Source organism: Giraffa tippelskirchi, chromosome 9 (genome assembly GCF_054371585.1).
Source record: "Giraffa tippelskirchi isolate mGirTip1 chromosome 9, T2T-mGirTip1v1.2.pri, whole genome shotgun sequence".
NCBI lineage: Eukaryota > Metazoa > Chordata > Mammalia > Artiodactyla > Giraffidae > Giraffa > Giraffa tippelskirchi.
Window position 1 is genome coordinate 55,109,377 of NC_137283.1, and position 18,780 is coordinate 55,128,156.

At 44.7% G+C, this 18,780-nt stretch overlaps 1 long non-coding RNA gene across 1 annotated transcript in view; it reads left to right on the forward strand.

Moving 5' to 3' along the window:
- Positions 1 to 18,780, forward strand: part of LOC145520282 (uncharacterized) — a 120,841-nt gene that overhangs the window by 76,651 nt on the left and 25,410 nt on the right. The window lies entirely within an intron of this gene.

Sequence of the window (18,780 nt, forward strand, 5' to 3'; positions counted from 1 at the left end):
GCAGAATTGGGAAGAAGATACAAATTTGCTTCTAACTCCTTCCCACTCCCATCCCAGGGCCCTTGGCCCAGACTTAATGATGCTGTTCTCCTCTGGGCATTTTCCATAAAGCTTCTCTCTGCATTGACAATCGTCAGCACCCTAAAGACACCAGCTGATTAGGTTTACAAATGCTTCTTTCCAACCTCTTTTGCCAAAGAGTTCTGATTTTGGATTTTACAAAGAGTTCTGAAAACCTGCAATGCCTTCAAGACCCTGTGGAAATTTTTTATTGTATTATCATCTGGTATCCTCTTCTCCAACCTTTCCTTGGGAAATTTCCCCCATAATCCATCCACATGGCTGCCATGTGTTCACATGACTCACTCTCTTGACCACAGTTCATTGATTTACCTGGCTCAAGTGAAGTCAATTAGAGATGAAAAATAAATAAATAAATAAACTGAATTAAAGAACAATAGTCTTTACGGTGGGTAGAAATTCTAAGGTGAAATACAAGACTTACCCCCAACCCTTTTTATTATTTATGTTAGTTCATCTTTTGAAAAGCGTGTACCAAGTGGGATTAGACATAGAAGAGATTCCTTAGGGAAACACCTATAGAAGATGGTGGGGAGTGAGCAGGAGTAGGACAGGGAGAGCCTGGACTGCAGTGCAGGTCTGACCTATGAAAAGAGACAGGGAAAGAGAGAGGACTGGTTAGGAAAGTCTCTGACTACAGCACAGTTCTAAGAAGGTTTGGGCCAGGCCTATGGGGAGTCACCAAGCCAAAGCTGCCCAATAGAGTATTGGTCCAATATTGACCCCCCCACCTGCTCAGTTATTGCCTAGAAACAGTCTAGGGAAAACGTGGCCTCAGCAAAATGAAATTGTGGGCCCAGGGGTGAACAGCGAAGCCTTTCAGTCACCCCTGCTTCCCACAGCAGGTTCTCTGAAGGAGTCTCTTCATCCAGTCCTCCGAGAAGCAGCACATATTTAACAAGTTAAATGTTCAAGGAATTTAGCAGGCAAGTTACCAATGACAAACCTAGACAGCATTTTAAAAAGCAGAGACATCACTTTGCTGACAAAGGTCCATCTACTCAAAGCAAGGTTTTTTCCAGCAGTCATGTATGGATGTGGGAGCTGAACCATTAAGAAAGTTGAGCACCGAAGGATTGATGCTTTTGAACTGTGGTGTTGGAGAAGACTCTCGAAAGTCCCTTAGACTGCTAGGAGATCAAGCCAGTCAAACCTAAAGGAAATCAACCCTGAATATTCATTGGAAAGACTGATGCTGAAGCTGAAGTTGCAATACTTTGGCCACCTGATGCAAAGAGCCGACTCATTGAAAAGACCCTGATGCTGGAAAAGATTGAGGGCAGGAGGAGAAGGGGGTGACAGAGGATGAGACAGTTGGATGGCGTCATCGACTCAATGGACATGAATTTCAGCAAACTCCAGGAGGCAGTGAAGGACAGGGAAGCCTGGCATGCTGCAGTCCATGGGAAAGGGAGAAAGGGAAAAATATGCAGAGGGAGACATGACTGAGCAACTGAACAACAGTATCTTTTACTAGGTTTCTTAGAGTCATCCTCTTCCCACTCTGTGTCATCCATGAAAAAGCACTCATTGTCTCTCTTTTAAAACCTGAAGTTCTCTTTCAATGTGCTCTTTAAAGTTATGCTCTGATAAACTTGGATCTCTAAGTGGAAGCTCTCTGGCTGGAAAAAAATTTTTTGGTTAACAACTTCCAAACTAGCTGTCAGAAAATGTGGTAATTGGAGAAAGAATGAGTTTGAGGCATTCGTGCAATCACACCATTACATAAACTGTTTCTTTCTCCTGCTGCTTCACCCAGAGGTGAGAAAGGACCCTTCCAGGAAAAGGACCTTAGCAGAGGCTTCTCTGGCCAAACAAGAATTCGAAGAACAACTGAGTCTATTCCACTAATGACCACAAAGCAGGGGAGGGAAATGAACCAGAGGAGCTATTGGGAGTTTAGAACTCTCTAGAAGGACAAAATGGCAACCCACTCCAGTATTGTTGCCTGGAAAATCCCATGGACAGAGTAGCCTGATGGGCTACAGTCCATGGGGTCACAAAGAGTTGGTGGACATGACTGAGTGACTGAGCATGCTTAATGCTTAATGGAGGTGAGATGGTTGGATCACTGACTGATGGTTGGCATCACTGACTCAATGGACATGAGTTTGAGTAAACTCTGGGAGTTGGTGATGGACAAGGAGGCCTGGCGTGCTTCAGTCCACGGGGTCGCAAAGAGTCAGACATGACTGAGAGACTGAACTCAATGTCAACCTTGTTTGAACCCTATCCAGAGTAGAGAAGTTATTGGAGGAACACAGGAGAGATTCCGAATGCTTCAAAAATATGTCTACTCAGCAGCCAAATCAATTCTCTCAGTTCTGACCCTTGCTCACTTGCCCCACCTGACAGCAAGTCTTAAAAGTAAAGCCCGGTGGGAGCAGGGTGGAGTGACTTGCTCAAGGTCACAAGAACAACCAGGTCTCCGATTCAAGCTCTTTGAATATGTGCTCCACATCCGCGTTGTATCTGTAAGCGACCTTTGTGTGGGAAATCAGGTCTGCTCAGTGTTGTCTTTATCCCCATTCAAAACAAAGATGTATCATGAACCCTAAGTGTCCCCCTTTAGTCGAAAGCAGTTCTTTAGCACGGTAGTTAGAGAGATTTGCCATCCGGATCCTCAGACCCCACCTCCCTTCTTTTTTCATGTTTTTCCTCATTCTTTCTCTTGTCCCAGGACTCATGTCAGTCGGCTCCTCTTCTCTCTCCTGGTTCCCTCCCTCCAATTAAAATCCGCTCTCAGGAAAGAGTGCACACACTGGCACTGGAATGCTTAAGCAACTGCATTTTAAGAAAAACATGAGAATGGCTTAAGTTGGAGGAATTAATGGTAGGACCTCAGAGATCATCTAATGGAGGGGAAATCTTATCTTGGAGAAAACAAAGTCTTCCCAGGGCTCTCAAAGTCATACCAATAGGGAATCACCTCTGGGTTATAAACAGATCAATTTCACCAGCTTTATAGATGTGGGCCCATTTCAGTAAAAGGCATCTGGTGCATTAGAAACCACACTGGACCAGGAATCGTCCGAAACTTTGCTTTCCTCATGTGTAAGCATTGGAGATTGTATCTTACAATCTCCCCTTGACATGTTAGAATTTAGTGGTGGATTTTTAAAGATCACGGCTCTCCAAATAGACTCAGATTAGGGTGTCATGTCTATCACTTACCATCTGAAAGAACTCGTCAAGTCACTAAACCCCTCTAAGCCTTATTTTCCCCTTCTGTATAATGGGAATTAAAAGCATCTGCCTCAGAGGACTTCCCTGGCTGTCCAGTGGTTAAGATTTCACCTTCCAGTGCAGCGGGTAAGGGTTGGATCCCGGGTCAAGGAGCTAAGACCCCACATGCCTTGTAGCCAAAAGAAAAAAAAACACATAAGTAATATTGATGGAATTCCAGTTGAGCTATTTCAAATCCTCAAAGGTGATGCTGTGAAAGTGCTGCACTCGATATGCCAGCAAATTTGGAAAACTCAGCAGTGGCCACAGGACTGGAAAAGGTCAGTTTTCGTTCCAATCTCAAAGAAAGTCAATGGCAAAGAATGCTCAAACTACCGCACAATTGCACTCATCTCACAAGCTAGTAAAGTAATGCTCAATATTCTCCAAGCCAGGCTTCAGCAATACGTGAACCGTGAGCTTCCAGATGTTCAAGCTGGTTTTAGAAAAGGCAGAGGAACCAGAGATCAAATTGCCAATATCCGCTGGATCATCGAAAAAGCAAGAGAGTTCCAGAAAAACATCTATTTCTGCTTTATTCACTATGCCAAAGCCTTTGACTGTGTGGATCACAATAAACTGTGAAAAATTCTGAAAGAGATGAGAATACCAGACCACCTGACCTGTCTCTTGAGAAACCTGTATGCAGGTCAGGAAGCAACAGTTAGAACTGGACATGGAACAACAGACTGGTTCCAAATAGGAAAAGGAGTACATCAAGGCTGTATATTGTCACCCTGCTTATTTAACTTATATGCAGAGTACATAATGAGAAACGCTGGGCTGGAAGAAACACAAGCTGGAATCAAGATTGCTGGGAGAAATATCAATAACCTCAGATATGCGGATGACACCACCCTTATGGCAGAAAGTGAAGAAGAACTAAAGAGCCTCTTGATGAAGGTGAAAGAGGAGAGTGAAAAAATTGGCTTAGAGCTCAACGTTCAGAAAACTAAGACCATGGCATCTGGTCCCATCACTTCATGGGAAATAGATGGGGAAACAGTGGAAACAGCGTCAGACTTTATTTTTGGGGGCTCCAGAATCACTGCTGATGGTAACTGCAGCCATGAAATTAAAAGACGCTTACTCCTTGGAAGGAAGCTTATGGCCAACCTAGATAGCATATTTAAAAGCAGAGACATTACTTTGCCAACAAAAGTCCGTCTAGTCAAGGCTGTGGTTTTTCCAGTGGTCATGTGTGGATGTGAGAGTTGGACGGTGAAGAAAGCTGAGCGCCGCAGAATTGATGCTTTTAAACTGTGGTGTTGGAGAAGACTCTTGAGAGTCCCTTGGACTGAAAGGAGATCCAATCAATCCATCCTAAAGGAGATCAATCCTGGATGTTCATTGGAAGGACTGATGTTGAAGCTGAAACTCCAATACTTTGGCCACCTCATGAGAAGGGTTGACTCATTGGAAAAGACCTTAATGCTGGGTAGGATTGGGGGCGGGAGGAGAAGGGGACGACGGAGGATGAGATGGTTGGATGGCATCACCGACTCAATGGACATGGGTTTGGGTGGATTCCAGGAGTTGGTGATGGACAGAGAGGCCTGGCGTGCTGCGATTCATGGGGTCGCAAAGAGTTGGACACGACTGAGCGACTGAACTGAACTGAATATTGTACCAAATTCAATAAAAACTTTAAAAATGATCCACACCAAAAAAAAAAATTGTCAAAAAAAATTGTCTGCCTCACAGTATTGTGAGAAATTCAACAAATTGTGTGGTCCATGAAAGGGTTCAATAAATATTAGTTATGATAATCATTGGGCTTGCCTGGTAGCTCAACTGGTAAAGAATCCACCTGCAGTGCAGGAGACCCTGGTTCGATTCCTGGGTCAGGAAGATCCGCTGGAGAAAGGATAGGCTACCCACTCCAGTATTCTTGGGCTTCCCTGGTTACTCAGCTGGTAAAGAATCCACCTGCAGTGCAGGAGACCTGGGTTCGATCCCTGGATTGGGGAGATCCCCTGGAGAAGGGAAAGGCTACCCACTCCAGTATTCTGGCCTGGAGAATTCCATGGACTGTGTAATCCATGGGGTCACAAAGACATTGCCTCTCTTTCCTTACAGGATGATCAATTCTTCTTCAGCCAGCAGTCTGTCACCTGATAGTTGGATATACTTTCAATAACACTTGGGGATGAACTTTCCTTTAATTTCAGTGAATTCTCTAACCTAACTTGAGAGAGAAATTTATGTTCAAGACGACTGAAAGTCTACTGAGAACATGGAAAATAGTTCCTTTCTTAAACAAATGGAGCTTTAGTATTCTAATTTTTCACCCTAGCATTTATGAGTCACTGAAATTAATTGGGTTCAGTATTGAAAGAAGCACATTATCCTCCTTATGTTTTCATTATCAGCTCCCTGGAAAGTATTTTTAAAGCAAAATTAATATGTCACACCTGGTCAGCATTGTAACATGATTCGTTCTTTAATTAACAAGGGGGCAGGAAAATATTGCATTTTATGTAGACTTCTCGGGAATAAGGTTGGATTCTAGCAGCTCAAAAGTTTGAGATAATTCAGCACAAACCACACTCAAGAAACTATTCAACGGAAAAATGTGAGTATATTTTATTCATCAAAAGGTAGCATGTTTGGGGTCTTCCCTGGTGGTCCAGTGGTTAACACTCAGTGCTTCCAGTGCAGGGGGCACAGATCCCCCATGCTGTGGGGCACGGCCAAAAACCTCCCTACAGTATCATGGATTTCTTTTCTATATCTTCTCTTTAATTTGCAAGTAAATGCAGTTTCTTTATTAGAAATAAAGATCAGCAAAAAGAAAAGAGGATCCCCCAATTCAGCCATGGCTGGAGCCAGTGTTAGTCCCAGAGTCAATAGATTTCATTTAAGTCAGTAGGAGCCAGACTTCTATCATTGACTTCCTAGAGTCCTGACTAACACAGGAAAGAAGTATAGCTGGGGAATCTAGGAAGCAATTCTCTCTCTCACTTTCTCTTTCTTCAAAGGCCCATTCATCTCTGTGTCTTTCTGCATGTCGGCCTCATTCTTTTCCACCTTTATGTGCAGATATAACCATTAAGATGGAGAAGGAAATGACAACCCACTCCAGTATTCTTGCCTAGGAAATCTCATGGGCAGAGGAGCCTAGTGGGCTGCAGTCCATGGGGTCACCAAAGGGGTCACAAAAGAGTTGGATGTGACTTAGTGACTAAACAGACATACATGACTATTAAGCACCTCCCCCTCAACTCCCTAGTTTATATGTCTTTGTTTTGAGTGGCCAACAGACACTAGCAAGGATCCAAATCCAATCCCCAAATTTTCTGGAAGAGAGAATGAGTCACCCAGCTTGGATCAGCTGTCCAATCCTGATCCAGTCAGCTAAGGCTCGGGGGCAAGGAGGCAGGGGGGTTTGCAATTTATATGACTTTCTGAGACTTCAGTTTCTTCATCAGTAAAATGAGGATCATAGCAGGACCTCCCTGTAAGTTTATCAGGGGGAACGAAATGAGATTGCACAGGTAAAGTTCTAAGCCTAATACCTGAAAGTCTTCATTGTTCAGTCGTGTCCGACTCTTTGTGACCCCATGGACTGTAGCCCACCAGGCTCCTCTGTCCGTGGAATTCTCCAGGCAAGGATACTGGACTAGATAGCCATTCCCTTCTCCAGGGGATCTTCCTGATCCAGGGATCAAACCCATATCTCCTGTATTGCAAATGGATTCTTTCCTGTCTGAGCCACCAGAGAAGCCCAGGGTAATACCCTGTGTGTAGCCAACACAAGATAAACGTAAGCCATGGGAATGCTGTTTCACTGGTTAATGATGACGCTCCTGGCTCTGCCTCAGTTTCCTTAGATTCTGCCTGAAGTCGGGGCTGTGCTGAGGCCACAGGGGGTGACAGCGATCTCAGCTGTGGATATGAGAAGGATTTGAGGCAGGAAGCCAGGCAGGCGATTATGGTGGTACCGGGAGGCAGCCTCTGACTGTGCTGAGAGAGCGAGAGCGAATGCTTGAAATTCAGCCAAAACTCTCCTCCCTCCAGCCTAGAGAGGCTCGTGGAAATAAGCTCTTCTCCCCATACTGATGCTGCTGCCTTCTGAGAAATTCTCAATCAGCTCAGCCCTAACACCTGGGTTTCCCTTGGGCTTGTCTATACCAACAAGGAGAGTAAAGAATGCAAAGGATCTCAACAGTAGTGTCTGAAGCACTATCTCACTGGATCCTCACAACAACCCCCTGAGATAGGAATTGATATTATTATCATTCCTTTCTCATAAAGAGAACACAGAGGCTCAAAGGGGTCTTGTAGGTTGACCACACCATAAAATTCACCCTAAGAGTACAATTCAGTGGGTTTTAGGATATTCACATAATTTTACAACCATCACTACTGCCTAATTCCAGAACAGTTTTATCACTTGTAAATCCTTTGTTGATCCTTTCTCTCCAGACAGTAGTTTTGGGTGATGGGTTCCTTGTTTTTCTTTGCCCTCAAAGCTAGGGTGGGGCTTTCCAGGTGGCGCAGTGGTAAAGAATGCAGCTGCCAATGCAGGAGATGTGGGTAGGATCCCTGGATGGGGAAGATCCCCTGGAGAAAGAAATGGCAATCTACTCCAGTTTCCTTGCCTGGGAAGTCCCGTGGACAGAGGAGCCTGGTGGGCTACAGTCCATGGGATCAGAAAGACTTGGACACAACTGAGCGCACGCACACACACACACACACACAGAGCTAGAATGACCCCTTCATCCTGGTTTGTCTGGGAGCTTGCTAGCTTAATACTGAAAGTCTCACCTCCCAGAACCCTCTTAATTCTGGGTGTTCACCTTCCCTGCAGGATACACTGTCAATGTCATGTCTATAATCCTTTCCACTTGAGTGTGTACCAGCTGCCTTTCCACTGCCAGTTCCTGCATCTCTTTGACTATAGGCTTTCTTGAAAGCCTTGGAAGTCTGGTCGGTTCGCAACAGCAGGATGGAATTAAACCCTGCTCTACAAGAGCAGCCCTGATGGCAACTGGAATATCAATACCTTAGCTCTGTCACCTGTTGGGTGGGATACCTTGAAGGTGAGAGTTTTGCACTTACTCCTGTGGTTTCCCCAGCAAGCTCAGCTCTGTTCACTCACTGTGATAGCTGGCTTGATAACATGCCTTTGATTGCCCTCCTCCCGTTGTTTGTTTCACCTCTCCATTCTTGAATCTGTCTCAGAGTCTGCTTGTGGTCAGATTCAAACTAAGACAGCTCCCCTCCAAAATCCTTGAAATAGACAACTGATGCTCTCTCAGATTGGAGAAGGCAATGGCACCCCACTCCAGTACTCTTGCCTGGAAAATCCCATGGATAGAGGAGCCTGGTAGGCTGCAGCCCGTGGGGTTGCTAAGAGTCGGATACGACTGAGCGACTTCACTTTCACTTTTCCCTTTCATGCAATGGAGAAGGAAATGGCAACCCACTCCAGTATTCTTGCCTGGAGAATCCCAGGGCCGGTGGAGCCTGGTGGGCTGCCGTCTATGGGGTCGCACAGAGTCGGACACGACTGAAGCGACTTAGCAGCAGCAGCAGCAGCTCTCTCAGATATCTGTAAAATGTTATGCAGATGGAACTTCCAATCCCTTCTGCTAAACAGATTGCTGCCCCAAAACACCTCCCACCCCAAATTAGGAATTCTGGAACTGCTACCACTTTGCTGGACAGATCTTGATAACCTCTACCCTCAGTGGTAGAAGAACCCATCTGCCAATGTAGGAGCTGCAGGAGACATGGGTTAGACCCCTGGATCAGGAAGATCCCCTGGAGAAGCAAACGTCAATTCACCCCAGAATTCTTCCCTGGAGAATTCCATGGACAGAGGAACCTAACAGGCTATATAGTCCATGGGGTCACAAAGAGTTGGACACAACCAAGCACACACACATGCACACTCAGTATACACAATCCCTTACCTAAAGCCCAGCCTACCTTCAGCCTTTAAATTCCTCCTTTGGGACCAGGGAAGGCCTACTCCAGAGAGGAAACTTTCTAGTCCTTGTTGGCTGGGCTCCATCCAATGGCACAGAATTGGATCAGCACTTTTTATTCCTCTCTATTTTCAATGTCAGTTCCTCTTGGTAGACAGGATCATGCCCCTGCCTATCAGTGGAGAGGGCTGTCTGAACCTTTTAAGAAATAATGTATCACAAACTAACTGCAGTATAAATGCAGAGCAGAGAAGAGCAGAATTTGGAATGCAGGAAGCTAGAGCAAAGAGAACCCAAAGAGCAAGTGAGTCTGCTGGGAAGCACAAGGAGAGACCCTCCCCACCAAGTGCTCAAGAGCTGTTCCCACAGAATTGTGCTTGAGATCCCAGCAACAGAGAGTTGCGCCAGATTGTATTTTCCAAAGATAGCTACACCAATACATGTCCATCCCACATGCTCTTCTTATAATATGACATTGACATTCCAGCATTGGGAAGTGAATGGACCTTGGGTACTGCCACCACCAGTGGGATTAGGCAGAAACAACACTGCATAAACTGCAAGACTGGATTATAAAAGGCAATGAGTTCAGGGACTTCCCTGGTAGTCCATTTCCTAAGACTCTGCACTCCCAATGCAGGGGGCCTGGGTTCAATCCCTGGTCAGGGAACTCGATCTGATATGCTACAACTAAGCAGCCATCAAAATAATATTTTGGTGCAGCCAAAATAATATACATATATTTTTTATTACATGAAAAGAAAAAAAAAGGCAATGAATTCTGTCTGGTTCTCTTTTTGGGTTACTTGCCCTGGAAACTCAGTTGCCATATTGAGAGGAAGTTTAGGACACATGGAGAGGCCATGAGGGGTGCTTCAGCTGACGGCCAGCTCCAACCACAGATGTATAAGTGAATGTCTTCGTTCTGCCCCCAACCTTTAAATCTCGCAGCTGAGGACCAAGACATTGTGGAACGGAGTTAAGATTTCTGCTTTCTGCCCTGTCTGGGTTCCTGACACACAGAGCTTGTGAGAGATAATAAATGACTGCTGTTATATTAATATCGAGCCACCAGTCTTAGGGTAATTTGTTACATAGCAGTAGATTACAAATACAGGAATGAAACCCTCTGTTGCAGTAGAGAGCAATCTCTGTAAGTGCAAACACACCCAGATGGAGAAACATATGACCTAGGTGTAGTCATTCACACTTCAGTATGAATCACCCATATTTTGGCACCACCATCCTTATGAGAAAAGAGACAAGATGAAAAGTCTTAGGAAATGAGAGAGAGGACCTGGGAAACTGAAGAGACAGACGTGGAGATGAGACATTTGTATTTATAGGAAGAGATCTGAACTTAAAGCCAAACAGGACTGGGTTCTCGTTCCATGCCCCTTTCTGATAGAATTTCCTCTGATGTGCAAAACTAGCTCTGATCTGGACGTGGCCTCAGTTCCCCCATTTATATATCATTCACAGCAACACTTACCTGTCTCACAGGATTGCTGGGAAAAGCAAGTAAGACCACTGTTACGAAGACAAATTGTTTACGTAATTAAGAAACTTGCAGGGTGTGGTGGAGCACGTAGGACTCAGCAGATTGGGGTTCTAGCTCAGGCTTGGCAGTAACTCACCCTGCAGCCCTTGGCAAAGTAACTCCCCTCCACACTGTAGCCCCCACAAAGTGCGTGCCAGTGTAACATTCACTTCTAGACCCAAGTGTCCCTGGTGCAAAAAGGTCTAGAGCCATCAGTGCCAGGAGAGGATAGCAGAGTCTCCGTCACCAGGCCAGGTAACAAGGAAAGTTCAAGGTCAAGTCAAGGTCAAAGTGAGGTCAATCTAGCAAGGTGAGAAGCCAGTTACAGCAGGGTTAAAAGGGTCCAAGGTGAGTCCCACTGTCTAAACATTCTCAGCTCTGAGAATGAGATGCAAATGGGGATGTAGCTGGTAACTAGTCATAGGATCAGCTGTTGCCAGTATCAAGTATTATTTAGGAGCTTAAACTCTGAAGCCAGAATACCTGAGTTTCAAATGCCAGCCCTACTGGCCATTAGCTATAGCAATCTTGGATGTGTTATTCAACCTTTCTATGCCTCAGTTTTATCATCTGTAAAATGGAGCTGATAATTACTTATAACACCTTGTTGATGGGATGGATGTGTGCAGGAAGAGTTCTTCCACACCTGGGAAGCTGGCCCTTGGTGAAGCAATTCTGGCTCATGTTTCCTAAACTGAAGAAAATGGTTAAAGGGCAATTTTAGAAGGTAACTTCACAGGCCCTTCAACATAAAATCATTGTCCCCTCTACTCCCACTAAAATAGCTTTTCAATGCTCTCTTGATCTTTCTGACTATACCAAAGAGAAAGTGTCAGCTTGGAGCTAATAAGTCTTAACACATCTCTGGCTTCTGCTAATTTGCTAATCCCCCTCCAGAGATGTCAAGTGCAGGGCCTGGAGTTCAGAGCCCTCCCAGGCAAAAGCTTTTAGCTACAATTCAATAATATTTTGCTACTCTTATGTTTATTTTTACAGCTACTTACTTTTTACTTGAGTGATTATGATTTTACATTTACAGTTCTCTTTTGTTGAAGCTGCAATACTGTTGGCCATCTGATGTAAAGAGAAGACTCATTGGAAAAGACCCTTATGCTAGGAAAGATTGAGGGCAGGAGGAGAAGGGGGCGACAGAGGATGAGATGGTTGTATGGCATCACCAACTCAATGGACCTGAATTTGAGCAAACTCTGGGAGATAGTGAAGATCAGCAAAGCCTGGCATGCTGCAGTCCATGGCATCACAAACAGTCAGATATGAGTTAGCCACTGAACAACAAAAGTTCTCTTTTAAAGTAAATGTTGTCTTTAAAGTAAGTTTCTTTTCAATATTAAACATATTATGGTATATACCTTCTTTGATATGGAAAAAAATCCTGAAGGTGGGAAGCATGGTATTAGGCTGCACGAGCAGACACGGCCTCTCCAGGGAACTACATGGATCTACTGACAACTAAAGCTCATGTCTGAGGGACTTCCCTGGTGGCCCAGTGGTTAAGACTCTGCACTTCCAGTGCAGGGGACTGAGGTTCAATCCCTGGTCAGGGAACTAGAGACCACATGCCACAGCTAAAAAATTCTGCAATGGAGATCTTGCGTGCAGCAATTAAAATCTGGCGCAGCCAAATAGATTTAAAAATAAATAAATAAATCACATGTCCTAAGTTGTGTCCCCACAGTCCCCTGTACTGTTTCCAGAACCCCAGGGACTCACGCTGCTCTTTAGTCCTTCCAAATGCTGCCAAAATGTAAGTTGGTACAAACTCTGGATAATTTGGCAAGTATATCCCCTGGTGGGGAAAAAAATGAAATTGTTAGTCACTCAGTCATGTTCAACTCTTTTCGACCCCATGGACTGTAACCTGCCAGACTCCTCTGTCCATGGGATTCTCCAGGCAAGAATACTGAAGTGTGTTACCATTCTCTTTTCCAGGGGATCTTCCTGACCCAGAGATGGAACCCAGGTCTCCTGCATTGCAGGCCAATTCTTTATCATCTGAGCTACCAGGGAAGCCTCCTATATTCTGGCAATTCCATTTCTAGGAATTTAATAAAAATAACCATAGATGTGCTCAAAGATACATGGTTGAGAATATTTGTGGCCACATTATTCAATCTGAAAAATTGGAAACTGTCTAAAGGGCCAACAATAGGGGACCAGCTTTGCAAATTATAGTATTTTCAGAAAACAGGCTGATCTAAGAAGAGTAATATGGCAAACACTCTATACAAGGTAGATATTATTATTATTAGCTCCACTTTACAGAAGAAGAAACTCAAGCACAGAGAAATTAATTATCTTGCCCAAGGTCACACAGCTAGTAAGGTGTAGAGCCGACACTGAGCACAGGCCACTTAGACCCAGAGTCCATGTTCTCTACCACTAGGCTGCAGTCCTGTCTCTGAAGCTGACATTGTAGATGAACATTTATTGACGTGGGAAATTGTTCCCCCAATGTATGTGTAAGCTAAAAAGCAGGTGGGAATAAAAGATCTGCAAAACCAGACACCATATGCCAAAAGAGGCTGTTTCCAGTTGGTGGAATTGTATTATTTTTGTTATTTGGTTTGTTTTTCAGGCTTTCTGTTCTGAATGCTTGTTACCTTTATAATAGAAAAGAAACATGAAAAGATGACTTCTCTTCTCAGTACTCCTATTCCTTTCTGCTTCTAGAAACAAGACAGTTGTTTCTTCATGATGACGATAAAAATGATAATGATAATAATAGCCAACATTTAATTTTCTCTTAGTATGCTAAAGGAATGACAAGCACAATTTCATTCAGCTCATCACTGCCTGCCATGTCCCGTGTGTGGTCTCCCAGTCTGTGCACTGCACAACCGCAGGGATTACCACTCATATATCGTCTACAGTTCAGAGGTCCCCAACCTCCAGGATCTAATGCCTGAGGTGGAGCTAATGTAGTAATAATACAAATAAAGTGCACAATAAATATAACATGCTTGAATCATCCCCAAACCATCTCCACCCCCGCCAGTTCATAGAAAACACAAAACCGGCCCCTGGTGCCAAAAAGGTTGGGGACCGCAGGTCCGGACTGTGCTGTGAAACATGCAGGACATTGACCTTCTGTCCCTGCTCCATCCCCACCTAGCTAGTGACCTTAGCAAAGTTCTTTTTTCGCTCTGGGCTCAGCTTCCCCATCTGTAAACTGAAGGAATTAGACACGACGATCTTTAAGATCTCTCGCAGCAGCTCTGGGAGTCTACGATTACAGATGGCATCCCAATATGGGCCCAGAAGCGGGCCCTCCCACTCAGCAGGACCATTCTTCTGCCCGCTCAAGGCAGCATCTCTCCGGCTGACCTACTTTGCTGTGTGTTGGGGGAGAGAAGGGCAGAGAGGAGGCCTGAGGCGGGAGCGAATAACCAAAGGTTTGCCCTCTTGACAAGCCAGGCTCCTCTCCAGCCGCTAATGGTTTGGTCAGTGCCCCTCTGGGAAGCTCCTGGGATGTCCCTCCTGCCTCTGCCGAAGGCAGCAGGCTTAAAATATCTGACAGGGTGGCAGCACTGTTTTAATGTGTTGCTTTTAGTTTTTAATCATGTTGGTGATTCAGCAGGGTATTTCTCTGACTTTCCCAACATACTTGGTTAAAGTCATTCTTGCAGGATCTTTAGCATGTTTTATTAAACAAAGAAACCAAGGTGCAAAACAGCGTGCATAGGGTGAGAGGATGTGCCTCTGCCAGAGACTCCCAAACACTCACAGGCAAGTCTGGCTCAGTCTCTTGTGGGGTCACTGGTCCTTTCTCCTGGGTCCTGGAGCACACAAGGGTTTGTTTGTACCCTCCACGAGTCTCTGTTTGCACAGTCCTGTGGAAGTTCTGTAATCGAATCCCGCTGACCTTCAGTCAGATTCCCTGACCCTGAGGATGGGAAAGATTGAGGGCAGGAGGAGAAGGGGACAACGGAGGATGAGATGGTTGCATGGCATCACCAACTCAATGGATGTGAGTTTGAGCAAGCTCCGGGAGTTGGTGATGGACAGGGAAGCCTGGTGTGCTGCAGTCCATGGGGTCACAAAGAGTCGGACACGACTGAGCGACTGAACAACAAAAGCGTTGTTGAGAGGATTAAAGGAGAAACCACATGTAAAATACCTGGTCTATAGTCTGTGTTTCATATACACTGCTGCTGTTCATCTCAGCTGCCTCCTGGGCTGGGGCTCCAGGCACAGGGCTCCAGGCACAGGGCACAGGGCCCTTTTATCCTGACAGCCCTGGAGGTTGCAGTGATCAGCAGGGCACTGGCTGGACAGCTTTGCAGGAGCAGTAAGTACCCTAGACTGATTCATGAGGCCACGTGAATCTACCCAGAGAGACTCTCTGAATTATCATAGAGGCTGCCTTTAAAAGCAGTTTTTTCACCAGGAGCTCAGCCTGGTGCTCTGTGACAACCTAGAGGGGTAGAATGGGGGTGGGGGTGGGGAACGAGGCTCAAGAAGGAGGGAATCTATATTTACGTATGGCCGATTCATGTTGTTGTATGGCAGAAACCAACACAACCTTGTAAAGCAATTATCCTCCAATTAAAAAAATTTTTTTTAATAAAATAAAAAATACAAATAAATAAAAGTAGGTGTTTTTTAATGAAAAAAAAATACAAGTATTAGTGTTAATATGACCTCCTTGGGAATCACAGGCTGATGAAGCCCAGGGATGTTTAGCTTTATTTGTCACTTCTGTCTTTGATGCCACACAGATCTCCCCAGGGTAACAGGAAGCACACCAGAATAGTTGTGGACATTTGTTTTTTAACCTGCCAAACACTGATCCTTCTTCTTCTGTCAGTGGAATCCCACTGTTCTTTGGGTGACCCACCTCCCAGCATTCCTAGCCCATGTGGCTTATTGATTGATTTGGCTGCATCTGATCTTACTTCTGGCATGCGGGACCTTTCGTTGAGGCCCACGGACTCCCTAGTTTTGGCAAGTGGGCTCCAAATCGCATGGGCTCAGTAGTTACAGAACGTGGGCCTAGCTGCTCTGCAGCATGTGGGATCTTAGTTCCCCAACCAGGGATTGTCCTCCGCGTCACAAGGCAGATTTTTAACCACTGGACCAGCAGGGAAGACCCACCCATGTGGTTTCAGATGGGCAGACCACAACTCCAGCTCCAGGAATGAGCACATGGCTCAGCATGCCATTGAAAGCACTACATTCTCTGTTAACTATGGATGGCTCAGCAACGAGAACACGACCCCAAGTGGGCAAACCAGCAATTCCTGGGAGTCTGACAGGCTGTGTCAGGAAAGACGTGCTCTCTTTACACAGGGTTGCTAAACTCAAATTTCTGGTGGCCATTTTGTCATCTGGAGAAAGCCTGCCTGAGGTCCTGGTTACATTGTTTGAGAACCTGGATTTAGCCTTGCTGAAGCCCGCATAATCCTGAATATCATGTTGATGTGAGCCAATAAACTTTCCTCCTTTCTTAAATCAGTGTGACTTGATTCTGTCACTTATCAACCAAACGATTGGCACATAGGGGTGGAGATGACGTGAAATCGACTGAGACTTGATTCTGGACAAAAATAAACCAGGAAGAGGAGAAAGAGGGAGAGAGTTCTCAATAGCTTTTCTCCCTGTGTAACTCCGGTCCTTTCTTTGCAGGCCTAGAACTATTCACTATTAGAAATCAATTCTCCAAACAACTTGCATTTAAACTCCCTCTGGAGTTTACAGACATCTTTCAAAAATCCAGAGGTATTTATGAAAAGAGATATTGGAGACAGGAAGGACATACAAGAGCTGATAACTGCACCTGCCGTGTGTGCGAGCTCAGTCACTTCAGTCGTGTCCAACTCTTTGTGACCGCACAGACTGTAGCCCGCCAGGCTCCTCTGTCCATGGGATTCTTTAGGCAAGAATACTGGAGTGGTTTGCCATTTTCTACTCTAGGGGATCTCCAGACCCAGGGATCAAACCTGAGTCTCCTGCGTCTCCTGCATTGCAAGTGAATTCTTCACCGCTTTACCACCGGGGAAGCCAACCACACTTGCCATGTGGATCCAATGCTGATTATGGCCCAGCCAGCATAGTTGGCTACAAGGTGGCTGACTGTCTGCTCTGGGCCAATGATGTGCTGGAGCTGGCTCGTACCAGCTAACAAGAGGATTTGTTAAATATCTGGAAATTTTGTAGCTAGTTGCTAAACCATTGATAGTTTGAAATCCACTGTGCCTATCACCAAACACTACAAATCAAGTTAATTTTCTCCCCCTGGAGAGTTTATCAGCACATCTCATGTCCTGGCCTTGATTCAACAGGTCTGAAAATAGCCAGCAAGATTGAGTGCAGGACTTCCCCGGGGGTCTGGTGGTTAAGAGTCTGCCTGCCAATTCAGGGGATGTGGGTTGGATCCCTGGTCCGGGAAGATTGTACACGCCGTGGAGTAACTGAGCCGTGCCCTAGAGCGTGTGCTCAGCAACAAGAGAAGCCACTGCAATAAGAAGCCCGAGCTCCGCAGCTTGAGAGTAGCCCCCCACTCATCACAACTAGAGAAAACCTGAGCATAGCAACAAAGACCCAGTGCAGCCAAAAATAAATACACATTAAAAAAAAAAGAGAGAGAATGAGTGCTAAAAATCAAGGGTAACCAAAATTTATATTCCTACTCAGAATGGCACCTTGCCCCACTAGCAATGCTGTAAAGGAGAAATTGTTATTCATATCCTATAGATAAGGAATCCAAAGTCTGGAAAAATCCAAGGCCTTTCTTGTGGTCAGAAAGCAGAACTCAGAAATCAACTCAGGTCCTTGGACCCCATGCCTAAAGTTGTTTCCCTGACACGCCAGCAGGAGGTGACTGAACTATCAAAACAGGGTCTAAACAAGTAATTTGGTCACTGGGGATGGAAAAGCTGTTTCTATAAGAAAGAGCTTTTAACAATTTATTTCTGAGCAGAGGTGGCCAATTAGAAAGGCAGCTGCCCGGAGATTAGCAATAATACTACATATTCAATCTACTAGGGAGACACAGCATCATTTCTAATAAATTATATACCTCACATTTGTACAGAATATTTGGTTGGTTTATAAAACCTTTTCAAGTATGTTGCCTCTGTAGATCAATTCCTTTAAAATGTTTAGACTTGGGCCCTGTGTGGCATACCAATTGACCTAAGATCCACCACTGACATTCTTCTCCCTTAACTGCCTCCAAGTCTGGGCAAATGGAATATTTACTTTTTCAGTCTCCCTTAGAGACCTACAGATATGCTAGATAGCTCTGGCTATGTAGATTTAAGCAATAATCAACTTTCCTGATAAAAAGTGTTGCCTTTTCCTCTCTTTATCCTGCCTTAAAGAAGGATATGATACCTGGTGCTGCAGCAGCCATTTTGTAACCATGAGGTGACAAACCAGAAAGCAAAGCAGAGCAGAGCAGAAAGAGAGCAAAAGTATGGGTCCTTGATGGCATTATTGAGTTGACTCCAGGCCATTTCCTCTGAATATTTTATAATGCGAGAAAAACAAACCATTGTTATTTGAGTATTCTGTTATATGCAGTGGAAACATTCCTAACATAACTGGAAATTCTGCTTCTAGGAATTTATCATAAAGATCATCTATAATAGAGGAAAACTGGAGTCTCAATGTGCAACAATAGAAGGCTGATGGAATAGATAGCAGAATGGCTATAGTATTTACTATTCAGGGACTGAAAATTTTGTAGCAGGCAAAGGATTCTTAAACATGTATTCTTAAACAAGTACCCTTAAATACATCAATACTAGATCCTGCATGCCTCAACTAAAGATCCCACACACTGCAACAAGATCAAAGATCCTGTGTGTCATAAGTAAGACCTGGCACAGCCAAATAAATATTTCAAATAAATAAATAAATACAGACAGACAAACACTTTTGCATATGCATTTTCTGGGTGCATAATTCTTTTCAGATTCTCAAAACTTTCAAAAAAGTTTAAGTATCACTTTTTCAAATTAATATTTGTAGGCA